Source organism: Hippocampus bargibanti, linkage group LG08, assembly GCF_051943395.1.
Source record: "Hippocampus bargibanti isolate YZ-2025 linkage group LG08, ASM5194339v1, whole genome shotgun sequence".
In the NCBI taxonomy this organism is placed as follows: Eukaryota; Metazoa; Chordata; class Actinopteri; order Syngnathiformes; family Syngnathidae; genus Hippocampus; species Hippocampus bargibanti.
The window spans coordinates 1,694,772-1,715,678 of record NC_142741.1 but is presented as its reverse complement, the minus strand read 5'-3'; the positions used below and the strand labels follow the sequence as shown (position 1 = coordinate 1,715,678).

Below are 20,907 nucleotides of genomic sequence, written 5' to 3'. Positions count from 1 at the left end.
TTCTTCTTCTGCGCTCATTCGTGAGTGAGGTGTCTGGAATTTGTCACATTGTCCAATCAGCTTTTTTTGTGTAATCAATTGTCAGCATGGGATTGAAATTTAGCACCGACTACCTCGGCCTCCTCTTCAGCTGTTCTAGTAGGCTTTCTTTGCCTTTTTTTATATTTTTACAATTTTGTAATACAGTGATACTTTGGCTTACGAACTTAATTGGTTCCCAGACAGAGTGTGTAAGGCGAAAAGTGTGTATCGCAAAAAAAAAATTCTCATAGGAAACCATTAAAATGAGAATAATCCGTTCGAGGTACCCATAAAATTCTACTTTTTAATTTCCTAAGCCTTAAAACTGCACAAAATATACCTTATTTTATGTATAATAAATGTGCAATGGTATTATAATTAAAGAAATCAACTGTACTCTATAATAAAGTCATTTTATTGACCTTTGTGATGGTTGTTGATGGCTTGATGGAATGGAGTGGCCGGTTTCATCAGCATGAAACACTTGATGAGGAACGTAGCCTTCTTCTTTCACCATCTTGAGGAAGGATCCCTTGTGGGTGCTTTCTCTGCTATAATTGTATCTAGTTCCTCATCAATTGTGTTCTGTTTAGCTGGGTTGATAGCTTTTTGCATCAAGTGTACAGATGGCTTGTGCGGGTTGTTTATGGAGCCTGATTGATGGGATATTTTAACCTTTCAGTCTACACTCTGCCTTTGAACTATCAAAGTTGAAACTCTCAGTGTTGTCTGCCTGTCTCTTTAAAAACCACCTCCCCTCACTGCTGCGTTCTTGACCAATCACGTGGCTTTACCCGAAGACTGGGGGCGACGAATAGGGGACAAAAACAGTCGGCTGCCATTTTGTTGTTAGAAGAACGACACATCACTCATTGAGGCCGCTCCGTGTGTATCCCGAAAAAAGTTCGTATGCAAAGGTAAAATGTTCAGAAATTTAACGTTCGTAAATCGAAAAGTTCGTAAACCGAGGTATCACTGTATTATTAAAAAAACAATACCCGAACAAATTAGGGAATGGCACTCTCCGTCATATTTTCAATTCCCGAATAAATGAGTGAATGGCAGTGTATGAGTTAATGCCACTATTAGACGCCCCCCCCCCCCAACTACCGCCCAGTGCGACGAGCCGGACCTTCTTAAACCCAGATGCGACGGGCTTTAGAGTGCACCGTTGCGCCGATTTCAAAGTAGCTCGTCGCCCGGGAGGATCATCGGGCTCCTTACTTCTCAGGGAGATGAGCAAGCATAGGCCAATTTCATATGCGAGAGGGGGGGGGGGGATTGGCCCTTGGGTCTGAGTAGAGGTGGGCCGGGTCCACCCGGTATCCAGGCTTCATTAATCAACCCGCCAAGGCTTACCGGCAAACCCCCTCTTCCGCCCTCTCGTCGACAACCCCTCGGATTACACAGAGCCGGCGAAATGTCAGCCCAAATCTGAGTCTTGATGCAGATAATCATTTCAATAATATTTCTCCATTTGTGACCCCCCCCCACCCCCTCCGTCGCCCGATACTCGGGGAATAAAGCTTCTCCGCTGTCAGGTAGCAGAAGACTACAGTTGGTGGGAATACTTGACTCGTTGCCAGATGGCTTAGCCATGCTTGCGGCATATGTTCAACAAGCAGTGCTTTGCCAAGCACGCCTGCCATTTTTATTAATTTTCCGGCATGCGTACGTATATATTTACCGGTTTGCCCCCCCAACCCCCAACCCGATATGCTGTGCTGAATTCGCACCATGAATAACAATCTAAAAGTGAGTTTTTGTTTTTGAAACATCATCAAAGAAGAAATCCAAGATGGCACCTGGGTAGGCAGCCATCTTGGATTTCTTTGGATTTTTTTTTTCTATAATAATAATAATAATACATTTCATTTATAAGCGCCTTTCAAAACTCTTAAGGTCATTTTACAGTCACAGGATCAGTTTTTCTGTGGGTGAGCAGCGGCAGCCACACGCGCCAGCGTTCACTCGACCCGGCAGTAAATAGATAGAAAGCTAGCTAGCCAGCTAATAGATAGCCAACAGATAGATAGATAGATATCTAGCCACTTTGTTTGTTTTTTTATGCGTCATGTGGAACGGATACAGATTGTTTTTGCAGCATTTTTGGCCATTGGATTGATTTACCTTTATTAGTCTCGCTGTGGAGAAATTGACATTTCACAGCAGCAAAGTGATGAAAGGAAGAAGAAAGGAAAAGAAGATGTAGAAAAGTAATAAAGTATTATGTGTGTAGAGTTTATGCTCTAAAATAGTTAGACGTCCTTTGAAAAAGTTATTTTCTAGACTTGGAGCAAATTAAAAAAAAATACATTGATTATAATGGGAAGTGCTGATTTGGTTTTTGAACAATTGGTTTTCAAACTAGTTTCTGAATGAAGCAGTTCTCGATGACAGAGGAGAGGATCAGGGACGTCATCTAGAACATGCAGAATCCAGTTTGAAACCCAATTTGTTCGAAAACCAAATTAGCACTTCCCATTATAATCAATGTAATTTTTAAAAATTCGTTCTAAGTCTACAGAACAACTTTTTAAAAGCGCTTTTAACTATTTTACAACATGAACTGTACACACAAATAATAAATAATAGATAATAAATAATTAATAAATAATACATAATAAATAATAGATAATAAATAATAAATAATAAATAATAAATAATAAATAAATGATAAATGATGGAATAAATAAATAAATGGCATATAGCACATACATTTTATTACGTATAAAGTGCAGTGTTTAAGATTTAATGACTGTCTGTGTCTGTTTGTGTTGTGTCACATTATTTATTATTTAGTTATTTGTTGTTGTTTTGACTTCAAGATGGCGCGCCAGCCTATATTTAGCTTTTCTACTTCTTCCTTTCCTTTCCTCTTGCTTTCATCATTTTGCTTCTTCTGTGAAAACGTCCATTTCTCCACTGCGAGACTAATAAAGGCGAATTCAGTCCAATCCAAACTTTTTTTGGGGGGGCGAGTTGGTGGCAAAAGGCGATTCCGACATCGCAAATGACCATTTAGGCTCTCCGAATATGAGAGTAAAAAAGAAACAGTGCTGCATGGGAGGGCACATTTATTCATTACCACTAAATTGAACTTCCCTTTTTTAACAGCCCCGGCGCTCTGCAATCCGGGGAGTTCTTTCCTCACAGTGACTTATGGTTATTGTGGGGGGTGGGGGGGGGGACGCAGCGATGGCGGCGGCGTGCTGAAAATGTCAATAGAAATAGTAAGTGTGAGAGGCAAGGCTCGCCTAATTAGTGCCCATTTAGATTTTATGACGGCTCCGAGATCTGCTCTTCCTGACGAGAGAGCCACTACGGTTGCATATTGTCCTAGCCTGAGGGGAACCATGAGGAAGAAAAGAAAAAAAAAAAAAATCCAGATTTATTGGACCTATCATACCAGCATATTTCATTCGCCATTATGAGATGCCATCTTGCAATGATGCCGGATTATTTATGACGGATTAAATCCCCGGGAATTGGGCTTCTTGAGGAACATTTTCAGCGTACCATTCTTCTTATTAACTTTTTCATTATCTGCCCCCTTTGTGATCTAAATGCTCACTTTCTTTTCACCTGCATTAATAAATACAGCGATACCGCCGTTTGCGAACCCCTTGCTTTACGAACTTTTCGGTTTACCAACGTTAAATGTATGAAAATATTACCTTGGAATACAAACTATTTTTCAGGATACACACAGAGGTGCCACAATGAGTGATGTGTCGTTTGCGAACGAGCCCCTTCTAACAAGAAAATGGCAGCCAACTGTTTTTGTCCTGTATTCCCCGCCCCCAGTCTTCAGTTAAAGCCACGTGATTGGTCAAGAACGCAGCAGTGATTGGAGGTGGTTTAAACATTAAAGAGACTGGCAGACGACAGAGACAGAGAGTGACAAAATGGATTGAAAACAGTGAAATTTGGAATCGTTTCAACTTTGATAGTTCAAAGGCAGAGTGTAGACTGCAAGGTTAAAATTCCCATCAATCAGGCTCCACAAATAACCTGCACAAGCTATCTGTACACTTGATGCAAACTGCTATCAACCCAGCTAAACAGAAGACAATTGATGAGGAACAAGATAAAATTATCGTAGAGAAAGCACCTACAAGGGATCATTCCTCAAGATGGTGAAAGAAGAAAGCTACGTTCCTCATCAAGTGTTTAATGCTGAATGAAACCGGCCACTCCATTCCATCAAGCCATCAACGTCCATCACAAAGGTAAATAAAACCGCTTTATTATACAGTACACTTTATTTCTTTAATTATAATACCATAACACATTTATTATACATAAAATAAGGTATATTTTGTGTAGTTTTAAGGCTTAGAAAATTAGAAAATTATGTTTTATGGGGACCTGGGAACGGATTATTCTCATTGTAATGGTTTCCTATGGGAAATAATTATTTGGGATACACACTTTTTGCCTTACACACAGTTCGTAAGCCAAGGTATAACTGTATGTTACTGATTAGAGCCTTACCATTTTTTACCCCCCCCCCCCCCATGCTCAGTCTCGTTTAATTTCCCATTCTTACCCGAGATCATAACTTTCATAATTGCTGATTTTTATGTGGCAGAAAATCACGTGACAAATTGAGAATGAGAATCACGCCGTCTCCAGATAGATGCTTGACGGCTTTTTATATATTTTATATACGGCCGCAGTGTTTATTTACCGTGTCCCTTAAACCCCAGGTTGTTGGCATTTATCCTGTTTACACATTAATATTAAATCTCCACCCCCAAAAAAAAAAAAGCATTTGAGAGTTGCATTTAAGTCATTGTGCGCGTTGGGGTATTAAAAAATGTGCTCCATACTGTGAGAGGAGCTCGTCTGGGAATATAACCCAGGCCCCCGGACTCCCATTACCTAGCATAAAAGTGTCAGCCATTTTAATTACATTCATGCCTTCCCCTTAGTCCCGTTTTACTGCAGTCGCAATCAGATTTCATGCGCGGATCTTCTTGCTTTTGTCTCCGCCATTTTGACCTCCGTCGGTGCTGAGATAAGGACTTTAGTTTTTATTTTTAGCCCCACCCTCCCTGATAACTTTTGATAGTTGTTCGGACGGCGGTTGCCTTGAGAAGCCCAGTTGGGTTGCCAGGTGTCGTTTGGATATTTTTGTGTGTGTGTGTGTTTAAAAGGACTCCCGGCTCGACCGTTCAGTGTCGGGTCATTGTTTGTTTCATTGTTTTTATTTATTACATATTTTTAATTACAATTAAACCTCCAATTTTTGTTTTTTAGACTGCAAAGCAAAAGTGAACCAAAAAAAACACAAACAAAAATTAGATATTTTTTAATTATGATCTATTTTTTATTCGAGCCATCATTTTTTTCTCGTTTTTTTTAGATATAGGTAGCTAGGTAGGTAGGTAGGTAGATAGATAGATAGATAGATAGATAGATAGATAGATAGATAGATAGATAGATAGATAGATAGATAGATAGATAGATAGATTGGTAGATTGATTGATTGATTGGTAGATAAATAGATAGATTGATATATTGATTGATTGGTAGATTGATTGAATGGTAGAGTGATTGGTAGATTGATATATTGGTAGATTGGTTGATTGATTGATTGATTGGTAGATAAATTGATATATTGGTAGATTGATTGGTAGATTGATTGGTAGATTGGTTGATTGATTGATAGATTGATAGATTGGTAGATTGGTTGATTGATTGATTGGTAGATTGGTTGGTTGATTGATTGATTGATTGGTAGATTGGTTGATTGATTGATTGGTAGATAAATTGATATATTGGTAGATTGATTGGTAGATTGGTTGATTGGTAGATTGATTGATAGATTGGTTGGTTGATTGGTAGATTGATTATTAGATTGGTTGATTGATTGATTGGTAGATAAATTGATATATTGGTAGATTGATTGGTAGATTGGTTGATTGATTGATAGATTGGTAGGTAGATTGGTAGATTGGTTGATTGATTGATTGGTAGATAAATTGATATATTGGTAGATTGGTTGATTGATTGATTGGTAGATTGATTGGTCGATTGGTAGATAGATTGATTGATTGGTAGATTGATAGATAGATTGTCAGTTTTTTTCTTCCCAGCGGGACTTTTTTTTTTCCAGGTATTTGCCAGAACTGCGCTCCACATTAAATATGCGGGGGGTGTGGGAGGGGGCAATCACAAGAAAAATCCAACTTGAAAAAAGAGAAGGGGCGGCGGCGGTTGAGGTCCCACCATTCAGACTGTTAGCGAGCGCCGAAGAGGCAGTGTCACTTACGGTTTCACGGGGAAGCTTCCTGACCTTCTAGGAAGCCAAAGCAAGACCCCCCTCGTGCCCCCCCCCCCCACTCCCACCATCTTGTTTATACTCGGCTATGGATCAGTGCGTGGAATATGTCTACATCCTCTCAGCCAATTTCACACAAAGGAGGCGCAGTGTGGGCGGCGGACACAAGCCGTTTCCCCCGGACGCCGAGGCCCATCCCTCAATTCGTGTCCTGTCTGTCTGCCCAGCCGCGCCAGACAGACAGACAGACAGACAGACAGAGACAGTCTAATGCTCCACTGGGCCACACAACGACCACGCGTCTTTCCTGTGGGCCCGCGGACTGACGCCGCACTCTGACAGTCGCTTCTTAGCCCGGATCAAAAATTGATCCATTGATCAATAACCCCCTACCCACCCCCTGTCTTTTTGTAAACTTTATTTTATGACGTCTGTGTAAGCTCTCAATCGTACAGGAGTGGTCCATCGATGAAAAGGTTTCTTCAGCCGTCATCTGGACTTCTTTGAAGGTGTCGGATGTTTCGCTTCTTATCTAAGAGGCTTCGTCAGCGAACTAAAATCTTTTGCTGGTAGTTTCGGCCCTATATATATATCCCTACTGTCCAGACGTGCCAGATTCTGCTATGATTGGTCCCTGCTCTCAGGTTGGGGGGAGCAGAGGACTCCTCACTTCGACGACACTTTTACTTCTATTGTCCTGCCTGAGTATGGGGTCTACGAGTGGCCTGATTGCACCATTTGCTCTGGTATCACCTCATCAGCGTAGCTAAACCTATGTTGCCTAAGAAGTCGGTGATAAGAAGTCGGTTGTACGACCGATCCAAATTGAACCCCACCCCACCATGGTGATTGAGTGAAGGGTTTTGCTGTTTTATGAAAATCGCTTCTTTTACTCCCCTTTCAAACCATCTATTTTCTTTCGCTAAGATTTTAACCTCATTGTCGTCAAATGAGTGGTTGCTAGCTTTTAGGTGGCATTGGAGGCGTCGGTTGTCCTTTAACATGGCTATCGTCGATAACTTTCTTCAAGTGTGGTAAAAAGTAAAACCCCAATTTTCATAAGAACAGCCTCAAACGCATATTGCATCTTTCGATGCTCACCGGTAGAACTCCAAAGGGAGCTCAAAAATCCATCTCTTCGGAATAACACCAAACGAGTCTTTTGGTGTCGATTTTTCGGCCAAATAAGTGGTTTGAATTTGCTGATTTTATGATTTTATGGCGCGCATTAAGGTCAACTATTTATTTTATTGTATTATTTTTGTGCAAAAGTAAAGTCTCCCCCAAAAAAACGGCAAACAACGGCTGAACGTGCGAATTGGAAAACAAAGTATAGCCAATCCTCCTTGAAGCGTCACCAGTTGGTCCAGAATGCTGCTCCTCGCCTCTTGACTGATACTCGTAAGAGGGAGCATATACAGTGATACTTCAGCTCACAAACTTAATTGGTGCCCAGAAAGTGTGTGTAAGGTGAAAAGTGTGTTTTCCAAACATTAATTTCCCATAGGAAATCATTAAAAATGAGAATAATCCGTTTCCAGGTCCCCATAAAACATAATTTTCTACTAAATAAGCCTTGAAATTACACAAAAATATACCTTATTTTATGTATAATAAATGTGCTATTGTATTGTAATTAAAGACATAAACTGTACTGTATAATAAATTTGTTTTATTGGCCTTTGTGATGGTCGTTGATGTAGTTGCCACTTGATGATATCCGAGTGAAGTTGCCGTGCTTTCTCGGCGATGTTACCCTCACTCACACTGTCCCTTGCTAGCTGCTTGTCGTTAATCCAAATCAACAGAAGTTTTTCAACGTCTTCTATTGCCCGAGACCGTTGCTTAGACAACACAGAAACACCCTTAGCCACACGTAGCAATGGTCGACTTAGCATACTGTTACTCGGACGTTAAGTCACACAAGCTTGTTCGTGTTTTTCGATGATCTCCTTCTTCTGCTCGACGGTAATTTTCTTTTGTGTCCTTTTTGGCTTAACACTAGCCTGTGGTAGGGTCTTTTTCGCTCCCCAAAAAAATCAAAAGTGTCTACTCCATAACAAACCACGTCTGCACTGAGTGCACCTAAGAGTAAGTGGGTGTGGAAAAGTAGTCCGGCAGCCACGGTGGTGCTGTTCAGCCGTGCGGTTTGGTGTTCTTCCGCCGAAAACTAGTCCGCCAGCCATTGTGGCGCGCCGTGTGTTTCCTGAAAACTAGTTGCTATGCCAAGATTTTAATGTTCCTAAGGCGGAAAGTTCGTTAGCTAAAGCGTTCGTAAGCTGAAGTATCATTGTATAAATATTCGGTTATACATCCGACTTATGACCAGCTGGAGTTACAACCACCCGTACTTACGACCATGACCTCCAGACCCTATTTTTGTAAAATTTCAATTCTACGCATGGCACCGCAACGCGCTAGCAGGCCATGTCATTTAGCCTCAGAGTCTCTATTCAACATTTCGAATGGATTTCGACTTACAACCATTTCAACTTACGACCGTTTGGTCGGAACGGAACTCGGATGTTACCTGTATATTCATTAGTCTTTTAATTGGCTAACTCTGGGGACCGCCAGCAATAGCATTCAGTCACACATACAATTATTCGCGTATAAAGACCCTGATCAAGTCACCCTACCACTCCACACACACACACACACATTTTTACTGGAGCATCCTTCATCCAATCATTGACAATTTCAGTCCATTTGCCAGTTTGGAGAGGAAAAGCAAAAAGTCTTGACTGTGAACGTGGAGAACCTGTGACATCTGCACTGACATGCTGGAGATAATCCTCCATGTGATTGTCAGACAAATTGGGGGTCATCGGCGCCGGCACGCAGTCGAGTGTGGCCAAGGGAGGGAAATGTTCAATCAGCAGTCAGTCCATTCGGGAGCCTTCGCCTTTTTCAGCCTTTTCAACGCACGGTTCATCTCCCCACGACCGCCTTCTCGGCCCACAGCTGCCGAGCCTCCGCTGGGAGGGAGTTGTATTACGGCTGGGTTAATTTACTGATTAATATCCAGCCACTAGATCCCGCTTTCCCCAGATGGCCAATTAAAAAGTACAACTGGCAATGCTCGTAGGCCTGGCAGCAGGTTGCCGTCGGGCCCGGCCGGGGCTGGAGGCTGCGACAGAAGGTGCGGGTCCCGGTTGGAGCCCCCCGATAACAACCACTGACTGTGTACGACGACTCTTTGACTCTCGGGAACGCCATAAAAGTCTGTCTGACTCACTCGCAAGGACTACCGAGAAGTTACTTTGGCTTCCATGACATTGGAAACAACGATGTAGCCTTAGCGATATAAACACACGGCTATGTTGAGGCGGACGTGTGGCGAGTCATTTGAATACACCCGCGTTCTTGATACAGACAAAAAATTATCAATGGGCTTGCGTCGCCACGGAAACGGCGCGTACAACGATGGTTGAAGCAGCTCGGAAAGGAGGTGTAATTAATAACCCAATTACAGGCTGCCGACAGAAAGCCGGACGGAGCCGTATGCTTTCTTGTGCTCGTTGATAAAGGAGAATTTCATGCTAACGGTTGTACTTCTAGCGGGTTAGCTAAACCGGGGTGGGGGGGGTAATCTGGGCCATCTCTATTTAAAGAGGGACAAAAAAAAGGGGACCGGGAATAGAATTGATGGCCCATTTCATGATGTAATTGCCTCTTTAACTTCCTTGTCCCGAGCAATCGCTCTTTAAACCCCAGCTCGTGCTAATATATGCAAAGATATGAGGCTAGTCTCCGACAGATCGTTGGTAAATAGACGGAATCACCTTTCGCCAACCTGGAAGTGTCATCTTAAAAACCAGACGAGAAATCAAATCGGCTTGAAAAGATGAATTCCACATTAACTCCTTTACTGCCAGACAATGTGCAAAAATGTGTGCACTCCAGTGCCAGGGTTTTTGTCATTGTCACTCAAATTCCAGGACCCACAGAAGATTGCGATTTAGGACTACATTAAATTCAGCATAGGAAACCACATACTCTCTTCTTTCATCACAGAAAAAGAGTTAATTCCTAAATTATGAGTATGGAGTTATATGAGCTTGAAATGAGGGCAGCTGTCCAAAATACAATGCGATACAGACACTCCCCTACTTACGAACATTCGAGTTACGAAAAGCGGTACATATGCACATTTTTGTCGTAAGATATGTACAGTGAGACCTCAACTTACGAACTTAATTGGTTCCCAGACAGAGTGTGTAAGGCGAAAAGTGTGTATCTCAAAAAAAATATTCCCATAGGTAACCATTAAAATGGGAATAATCCGTTCCAGGGTTTCCATAAAATATACTTTTCAACTAAATAAGCCTTAAAACTACACACAACATAACTTATTCTATGTATAATACATGTGCTATTGTATTGTAATGAAAGAAATGCACTGCATTGTATCATAAAGTCACTTTACTTACATTTGTGATGGTCATTGATGGCTTGATGGAATGGCTTTGGAGGTCGAAGGGAATTGCTGTTTGGAAAGAGAGGCGCATTACATGACGACTGTAATTAAAGAAATGAACTGTGCTGTAAAATAAAGTTTTATTGACCTTTTTGATGGTCGTTGATGGCTTATGGAAGGAGAGTCACCTTCCATAAGGACTGTTGGTAACTTAACCTCTGGTGCTGTTCGGTCGTGTGCTTCCGCCGAAGATCACTCCGCCAGCCGTGGTGGGTGTGTATTATGAAAATAGTGCTTATTATAAGGTTTAATTTTCATAAATTTGACGTTTGTAAGACAAAAAGTTTGTAAGATAAGGTGTTTGTAATTTGAGGTCTCACTGTAGTATTCTCTCCAGTTGTACACGTACATATCTTTCTAGAACATAGATGAAAAGGTTTCTTCAGCCGTCACCTGTACTTCTTTGAAGGTGTTGGAAACGTCCAACTTCTCATCCAAGAGGCTTCGTCAGTGAACTAAAATTTTGCTGGGAGCTCTGGCCTTATATATATATATATATATCCCTACTGTCTAGAGGTGGCAGTGCCAGACCTCTGCTATTATAGGTTGGGGGCGGAGCAGAGGACTATTCCCTGAGGCTACACTGACTACTTCCAAAAAGTAATCTGTGTATTACTTCAAAAAAAGGAATCAGTGTATTACTTTCAAAAAAATAAACATGTCCTTTAAAGAACCGAGCCAGGCAGACTCCTTGAGGATCATCCAAGACGAGGATATCAAAAGTAAAGGATCCAAAGTCGGAACGAGGCTCCAGTCAGCCTTTAAGCCGCCACCCTCAGTGTCGGGGTTGTACAAGGAGCACAAAGCTAGATATGATTACCCTGCTCACAACAGAGCGATCCGTCCTGCCCTTTGACCCCTGAACCCAAAGGTGTCCCCGACGTGGAATCAAAGTAAACACGGCGCCCCTGTGAAGTGAGAACACAACACGAATGACCCGCTTCCCTTTCATTTCCCTCTTCATAAAGATCTCACAAATGAAAAAAAAAAAAAATAAAGCAAAGCACAGAGTTGGGGCAAGCGCTAGCCTTGATTGAAGGTTCAGCAGAAGGATCACCGCCAGAAGGTCACCCAAGAGCCCAAATTCACATCCCATAATTGAGTAACAGGGGGGTCGCTGATTACACGGCGAGCCAATCCGATGACTCCAGGACAGTGGTTGGAGTTAATCATAGATTTCATTTCTAAGCACCTTTCAAAACTATCAAGGTCACTTTACAGTCACCGGATCAGTTTTTTTTTTTCTGTGGGTGAGCAGCGGCAGCCACACGCAGCAGCGTTCACTCAACCCGGAATAACTTAGGCAGATCGAGATAGCTAATACATATCTAGCGAGGTAGCTAATACACTGCAACTGGCCAGATAGATAGCTAATAGAGAGCAAATAGACAGCAAATACATAGTCAGCTAGGTAGCCAGCCACTTTATAATGACACTACATCATCATAATATTTACAACTTAGCATGAGAACAGGAAGTAAATCCAAAAGGACCAAAACATAAAAACATGTTAATTTTTTTCATATCATTTCTTGAATCTCAGTTTTTTTTTCACCGTCAAATCTTCAGCAGATGAAGGTAATTCATCACACTGGTGACAAACGTGCAGTAAATGTGATATTGTCATGAAGTCTTGCTCATTCATTTGCAACATTGCACAGATTGTCTCGCTTGGGATGTACAGAGCGTTGAATTGTTCAAAAACTGCTCAGCAATGGAAGAAAATGCTGGGGATAGGCAGCATTTTTCCCCAATGGGTCTGTGCTTCATATAATACAGTGATACCTTGGCTTACGAACTTAATTGCTTCCCAGACAGAGTGTTTAAGGTGAAAAGTGTGTATCCCAAAAATTAATTTCCCATAGGAAACCATTAAAATGAGAATAATCCGTTCCCAGGTCACCATAAAACTTCATTTTCTTATTTTGTAAGCCTTAAAACTACACAAAATATACCTTATTTTATGTATAATAAATGTGATATGGTATTAAAATTAAAGAAATAAACTGTATTATATAATAAAGTCATTTTATTTACCTTTGTGATGGTCGTTGATGGCTTGATGGAATGGAGTAGTTGGTTTCATCAACATTAAACACTTGATGAGGAACGTAGTCCTCTGCTTTCACCATCTTGAGGAATTGATCCCTTGTAGGTGCTTTCTCTGCTATAATTTTATCTAGTTCCTCATCAATTGTGTTCTGTTTCTGATGGGCTGATAGCTTTTTGCATCAAATGTACAGATGGCTTGTGCGGGTTATTTGTGGAGCCTGATTGATAGGATATTTAACCTTGCAGTCTACACTCTGCCTTTGAACTATCACAGGCAGTCAACTGCCATTTTGTTGTTAGAAGAACGGGCTCGTTCGCGAACGACACATCACTCATTGAGGCAGCTCGTGTACAAAAAAAAGTTTGGATGCCAAGGTAGTGGCATGTAACGTTCGTAAACCGAATCGCTTCAATTCCAAGCCGCGACAATCGCTGTAGGTAGTTTGATTACACAAAATTAAACATAATCAGCCATTTGGCCGATTATTTTGCTCACCATTTGAAATATCGTGTGGTGAATCGGTGCTTCTTCTTCGTTTGGGTCGTTGCGTCTTCTTCGTTGGTGCCATAGCGTCTACTTCGTACTTGTTACTGTTTGTTCCCTGTGTTATAGGTTTGTCTTCAGACTTAAAAAAAAAACCAACAATTTACTTTGTTACGTGTGTACGATCGCTGTAAATAGTCGGATTACCCAAAATTAAACATCATCAGGCGTTTGTCCGAATATTTTGCCTAACGTTTAAAAGAACGTGTGTTTAATCAGTGGCTCCACGCCCACCAAGTCCCTAATAAGACTACACTTTGTTTTTAACCAATCCTGTGCGGTGCAAAAAAAAAAAAATTGAACCAGGACGGATTAATGACATTCATGCAAATTTCTCTACGACGAGACTAATAATGGGCTAATCCAATCCAATCCAAATGGACAAAATGTATGTATGAGCTCCATCCCGGAACTAATTAAAGTCAAAGTAACACCGGAGCAAGTTGAGGTGCTACAGGCTCAGCATTGAAAATAAAGACACAAAAAAAGGGAGTAGTTATGGATGTCATAATACATCACAGGGAAGCAATGTCAACCACTGACCCGCTCTCCCACTTACGTATTCATGCATAGCAAACACAAAGACTCCAAAACGCATACGGCTTGTGTCGCGTGACCCCCCCCCCCCCCCACACCCCGGCGGAGGGCTTTTATGGCGTGATGTCATCACGCCCCATTGTCATAAATGAACCTCCACCCGCCTGTCAATAAATCGCTGTGTACGTCTCTCTACTACGCTTTTGACGGCGTTGGAATCATTGTCATGCAAAGAGTTGAATGTTTCCTTTTCTAATTTTAAGGGTCAACAGCATTTTAATATCATTTTAACACACGCGCGCAGTAGTTTTTTTTTTTTTTTTTTATGATGCATGTACAAGCTGCTTTTGATAGCTTAACCAGCCAAGCATGGTTAAAGAGAGGAACCGAGGAACCGCTGCAGCTGCTTCCAGGGCCCACTTAATTTAGTCCCCTGACCCCGGTTCACCTGAGTCTGCATGGAAATCATCATGCAATTCAAGTGTGAAGAAAAATGATGTACTGTGTATTTACCCCAAATATTTATGCAGGGGCCTCCTCGCGGTCACGCTCGCTCCTAATACCGGGAAAGTGATGCCTTGTAAGATCGACTCGCACTCTTTATGCCGGGTTGCCGCCGGCCATTGTTTTCCCGTATTATCATTTTCATTGGATTCCGTAGCGGGCGGCGTTTCCGGTGTTTACAATGCCTGCCGCGCGCAATGTCGGCAGGCTTTACGGAGGCATGTTTTAGGATTAGGAAAGATTTCCACTGGAAATGTTCACTTTATTGACCGCGTGGGTGAATTATTGATTCGGAAACATGCATGTGCATCGTTTATTGAGCAGCCTATTGGAAAATAATGCTCCACATGCAGCAAAAAAAAGATACTTTCGGATACAGGTGTCAAAGTCAAGGCCCGGGGGCCAAATCTGGCCCGCCGCATCATTTTATACGGCCCCTGAAAGCAAAACAAATGGGAAATGCCACGCTCATCTATCAAGCTAGCTAGCTACCAATCGACCTAGCTAGCTAGTTAATATTAACAATACTACTACTACTACTACTACTACTACTACTACTACTACTACTACTACTACTAATAATAATAATACATTTCATTTTAAGCGCCTTTCAAAGCTCTCAAAGTTGTCTTTCTATTCAGCTTGCTGGCTAATCCCTTACATTACTTGTCTCCAAGTCATGGCTATCGAGCTAGATAGCTAGCGATCGAGCTAGCTAGCGATTGAAGTAGCTAGTGAGCTAGCTAATTCACTTTCTGTTCAGTTTACTGGCTAATCCCTTACATCACATGTGTCCAAGTCAAGGCAATCAAGCTAGATAGCTAGCAATTGAGCTAGATAGCTAGCAATTGAGCTAGATAGCTAGCAATCTAGCTAGCTAGCGATTGAGGTAGAGGTAGCTAGTGAGCCAGCTAGTTCTCTTTCTATTCAGTTTGCTGGCTAATCCCTTACATCATATATCCAAGTCAAGGCAATCGAGCTAGATAGCTAGCGATCAAGCTAGCTATCGGGCTAGCTAGTTCTCTTTCTATTCAGTTTGCTGGCTAATCCCTTACATCATGTATCCAAGTCAAGGCAATCGAGCTAGATAGCTAGCAATTGAGCTAGATAGCTAGCAATCAAGCTAGCTAGCGATTGAGGTAGCTAGTGAGCTAGCTAGTTGTCTTTCTATTCAGTTTACTGGCTAATCCCTTACATCACGTGTCCAAGTCAACGCCTGGGGGCCAAATCTGGCTCAAAGCAAATCAAACTTGTGAAATTCCACGCTCATCTATCAAGCTAGCTTGCTAGCAATCGAGCTAGCTAGCTAGTTCTCTTTCTATTCATCTTGCAACAAAAAAAAAAATCTTTGACACCCTTGCTTTAGGACATAAATGTGTGCGTTCTAGAAGTGATTTTTATCCCCTTTTTCCTTTTTATATTCTTCTGTCCTCTCAAGGTTGCAGTTCACTGAAGCTGACAGCTGCTTGGGGCTTCAACAATGCAGCCATTGTTTAACATCGCTACTATCCTGCTGACCTGATGATGCCACGCACTACCTGAGGGATGAAAAGCTAAGTCAAGAGACAGGCTTTGATCGCACAGACAAATTCTCGCTTCACACTATCTAATTTTAGTTTATTTTTTATTTTTTTTAAGTCCAGAGCTCTCCTTCTTCACGAGTTTGGCCCGAGTTATTAGCATCCAACCGCATGTATCGGGTGAGTGACCCTTCCAAATTGAACAAGCAAATATTGAACGTGCTCGACACATTGATTGACGCCAGAAGTGCTCTCAATTTATAGCATTGGTAAAAAAATCAAAATCATTTTTTCATTGGTGGTTTCAGTAACTATTAATAGAAAAACAGTGATACCTTGGCGTACAAACTTAATTGCTTCCCAGACAGAGTGTGTAAGGCGAAAATGTGTATCCCAAAAATTAATTTCCCATAGGAAATCATTAAAATGAGAATAATCCGTTCCCAGGTCCCCATAAAACATAATTTTCTAATTTTCTAAGCCTTAAAACTACACAAAATATACCTTATTTTATGTATAATAAATGTGATATGGTATTATAATTAAATAAACAAACCATACTGTATAATAAAGTGGTTTTATTTACCTTTGTGATGGTTATTGATGGCTTGATGGAATGAAGTGGCCACTTTCATTAGCATTAAACACTTAATGAGGAACGTAGCCTTCTTCTTTCACAATCTTGAGGATAATGCGATAATTTTGCCTTGTTCCTCATCAATTGTGTTCTGTTTAGCTGGGTTGATAGCTTTTTGCTTTTTGAGAGAGAGGGAGAGACAGAGAGAGCGAGAGAAATGGGAAGAGAGAGAGAGAGAGAGAGAGAGAGAGAGAGAGAGGGGAAGAGAGACAGAGAGAGATTGTGGGAGAGAGAGTGTAAGAGAGAGTAAGGGAGAGAGGGCGAGCAAGAGAGAAATTGGTGAGAGTGACAGATTGGGTGAGTAAGGAGAACGGAGAGAGAGGGCGAGCGAGGACGACCGAGAGAGAGAGATGGGGGGGGGAGAGAGAGAGAGAGAGAGAGAGAGAGAGAGAGAGAGAGAGAGAGAGAATGTCTCATCAGAGCTGCTAACAGGCTATCTGGTCAAGTCATTAGCTCTCCTCTTATTGAATTCCATCCAAATCGAGCAAATGAAGCTAAATAAAGCCGTCAACGGCGAGGAGCCTGCATTCCATTAATGTGCTGCCACTTCAACCCTCTTCCTGCTCGCCAACCAACCCCCTACCAGACCCCCGACGCCCCCCCGAGTCACGCACTGCCTTCCTATGACTTTTGCTGTCTTTCTCTTCTTCGCACTTCTTTCTTTCCTCTCCTCTCTCACTACCCGGGTCATCCCTTCTTCCGTCTCTAGGTGAGGTGGGGGGGGGGGGGGGGCTTAATGGTGAGCATGTACAGCAGCTCTGACACCGTCACATCTGCTGGCAGAGAGACTCTCTGCCTCACCACACCGCCTGCTAATGAGACCCCCCCCCCCCCCCCTTTTCCACACTGCCATCCCACCACCCATTTAATTAATACCATAAGAATTTTAATTCTGACTGAATCAATTTAATGTGATGTGATTTTTGTCAGCTCTATTCCCCGAGTAATGGGGATGGGGGGGTGGGGTGGGGTGGGGTGGGAAGGGGAAGCAGAGCAGGCCCTGATGCTTATTACATACATCATTTCACGGGCCCTGCATTCCCTGCTGACTTAAACAAATTCTAATTAAGACTAATTAAAGCATCATTTATGAAAACGCTTGTGATAGTTATGCAAACATTCCGGGTGGCTATGCGCTGCATGATAATTACCCCCCTGGTTTAAATTAAGACCTGCTCCATGGCAATTATGCAAGACACACACCAGCGAGGGGGGCGACGTGGCTATCTATTAGCTATCTATTAGCTAGCTAGATGGCTATCTATTAGCTATCTAGTGGCTGGTTGGCTGGCTATCGATTGTCTATCTATTAGCTAGCTACCTAGTTAGCTGGCTATCAGTTAGCTATCTATTAGCTAGCTAGCTGGCTGGCTATCTAATGGCTAGCTAGATACCTGGCTGGCTATCTATTAGCTAGCTGGCTATCTGGCGGCTATATATTAGCTAGCTAGCTAGTTTATCTATTTGAGTTATTCCGGGTTGAGTGAACACTGGCGCATGTGGCTGCCGCTGCTCACCCGCAGAAAAACTGATCCAGTGATTGTAAAGTGACCTTGAGAGTTTTGAAAGGCGCTTATAAATAAAATGTTTTATTATTATAATTATTATAATGAAGGTTTGTGCTTGTGACGTATTTTGTTTAGCCATAAACAAATAAATAAATATATACAGAAATAAAGCAATAAATAAATAAAACATCAATAAATACATCAATAAATACAGCAATAAATGAATAAATAAATAAATAAATAAATAAATAAATACACGCATCAATAAATAAACAAATAAATATTAAATTATAATTAAAAACACAATTATAAATATTCTATTTGTGATTGTATTTTATTGATTATAGTACCTATGCTTGTCTGTTACTGTAAAGTGTCCTTGAGAGCTTTGAAAGGCACTTGAAATGAAAATTATTATTATTATTATTATTATTGTAAATAAATAAATAAATACATCAATAAATAAATGCATAATTACATACATACATAAATATATAAATGTGAATATAAATAAATGTAAATATAAATACATAACTAAATACATAACTAAACGCATAAATAAACACATAAATAAACACAAATAAATAAATAAATAAATAAATACATGTAATTGACGGTAAATGACAGTGATCAGTATTAGTTGAAATTAAAAAGACTTTTTATAACTTCATATGATCTGATATACACTTTGAAATAGGAACATTTCTCATCTGATGGAAATCATTTGTAGGGCTTTTACAAATCCAACAGCAGACACGCGAGTCCTCGTATATGAAGTGGGGGGGGGGGATAATAATAAGTAATCATTCGTTTAGATGCTTTTAATAAAGTCGCCTGCGCGCAGATGGCTTAGCGCGGCCAGCCTGTTTGTTTATATGTTGACACAACACTTGTCACTTCTGTCGTGTTTGTTTGCTTTTTTTTTTTTTGCTCGCCGCCTTCCATTTTGGCAACGGCGGCGCTTTATTGCCTTTCATTTTATATCTTTTTTTTTTCAACTTCATGAGAGGCAGCTGGTTCAATAAGACGAAAAGGGAGCAAGGGGGGGGGGGGGGGGGGGGACACAAAAAAGCCGGTGTTATTCCCAAATCGGTTGCGGGGAAGCGGAGCGTCAGGGCGTAAAAGACCCCCTATTTCCACCCACGTCCTGTTGAACCTACGCCGCCGTTTTCGCCGTACGTGCAGATGGCACAGAACTCCCAGATATCATTTGAGGTAATCTAATCCTTCCAGCGTTCCCTCTAGAAAGGAAGGAGTATTAGCGGCCATATGTCAACTAGATTTGTCAGATTATTCATTACAATTAATTGCTGTTCTACTTAAGGCCTCTAAGTCTGTGAATTGCTCCAAAACTCGATGGCAAACACAAAAATTATGAGTAAAAGACTTTGGCTCTGTCATTCAAATTTCAGGGATGACCTTTAGCGATTCAGAGGGAGTGCGGTGAGTGAGAGAGCCTTTTCTAATTGGTCTTCCTTCACTCCCGTTTTTTTTTTTTTCCTTCCCCGTCTGCCTGTATTGACAGGGAATACAGGAAAGACTGCAGCGCTGCCCACTAAAGTCCTCTGAGTTGTAGCACAGACTCCACTAAATATACTCCTTTATTGGTTATACAGTGATAGCTTGGCTTACAAACTTAATCGGTTCCCAAACAGAGTGTGTAAGGCGAAAAGTGTGTATCCCAAAACATAATTTCTCATAAGAAACCATTAAAATTAGAATAATCCGTTCCCTGGTGTCCATAAAATATAATTTTCTACTTTCTAATTTTCATCACCTTCGTCGCTCACCTACAACAGGGGTCGGGAACCTATGACTCGCCTATGGCTACACAAAATCTACTTTATTTTACGGATAATAAATGCGATATGGTATTAAAATTAAAGAAATAAGATGTACAGTATAATAAAGGTGTTTTATTTCCCTTTGTGATGGTCGTTGATGGCTTGATGGATTGGAGTGGCCGGTTTCATCAGCATGAAACACTTGATGAGGAACGTAGCCGTCTTCTTTCACCATCTTGAGGAATGATCCCTTGGAGGTGCTTTCTCAGCGATAATTTTACCTAGTTCCTCATCAATTGTGTTCTGTTTAGCTGGGTTGATAGCTTTTTGCATCAAGTGTACAGATGGCTTGTGCGGGTTATTTGTGGAGCCTGATTGATGGGATATTTTAACCTTGCAGTCTGCACTCTGCCTTTGAACTAACAAAGTTGGAACGAGTCAAAATGTCACTGTTTCCTATCCATTTTCTCACTCTCTCTCTGTCGTCTGCCTGTCTCTGCCTTTAATGTTTAAACCACCTCCCCTCACTGCTGCATTTTTGACCAATCACGTGGCTTTAACCGACGACTGGGGGCGGGGAATAGAGGACCAAAACAAGCCGGCTGCTCGTAAACCGAGCTATCACTGTATACTCATTTATTAGTTATATCCAAATTCGAAAACAAAAACGAAACATTCTCACTGTCGCGCCATAGTAGTGCCGCCTGCTTCACCGTGCTGTGTACGTTGCCAAGTGAATTCCCCCTCCTGCCCCCCCCCCCCCCTTCTTTTTGAGGGCTGGCTGCAAGGCTGCAGCCTAATAGCCATCTGAATTAATGTGCTGTCCAAGGATATGAGCCATAATACTTTGGTGATTAATGTTTCACCGCTACTCCGCTTCCATAGTTAGGGCTAACACCCCAGAGATAAACTATTCACTGCAGACTCACGTCACACTTTTTTTTAAACTAAGATAAAAATTAGTACAACGATAAGATAAAAAGTCATGTAATTTCATCTGCTGTTTGTGAAAATTGTCAATGGCGTATTGG

General features: G+C 41.5%; 1 long non-coding RNA gene across 8 annotated transcripts in view; it reads left to right on the top strand.

Moving 5' to 3' along the window:
- Window positions 1-20,907, top strand: part of LOC148894251 (uncharacterized) — a 90,582-nt gene that overhangs the window by 26,859 nt on the left and 42,816 nt on the right. For all 8 annotated transcript variants that reach the window (XR_016115770.1, XR_016115772.1, XR_016115766.1 and 5 more), the window contains one exon: window positions 15,866-16,127. This is a non-coding gene — a long non-coding RNA (uncharacterized LOC148894251). The remainder of the gene's footprint in view (window positions 1-15,865; window positions 16,128-20,907) is intronic.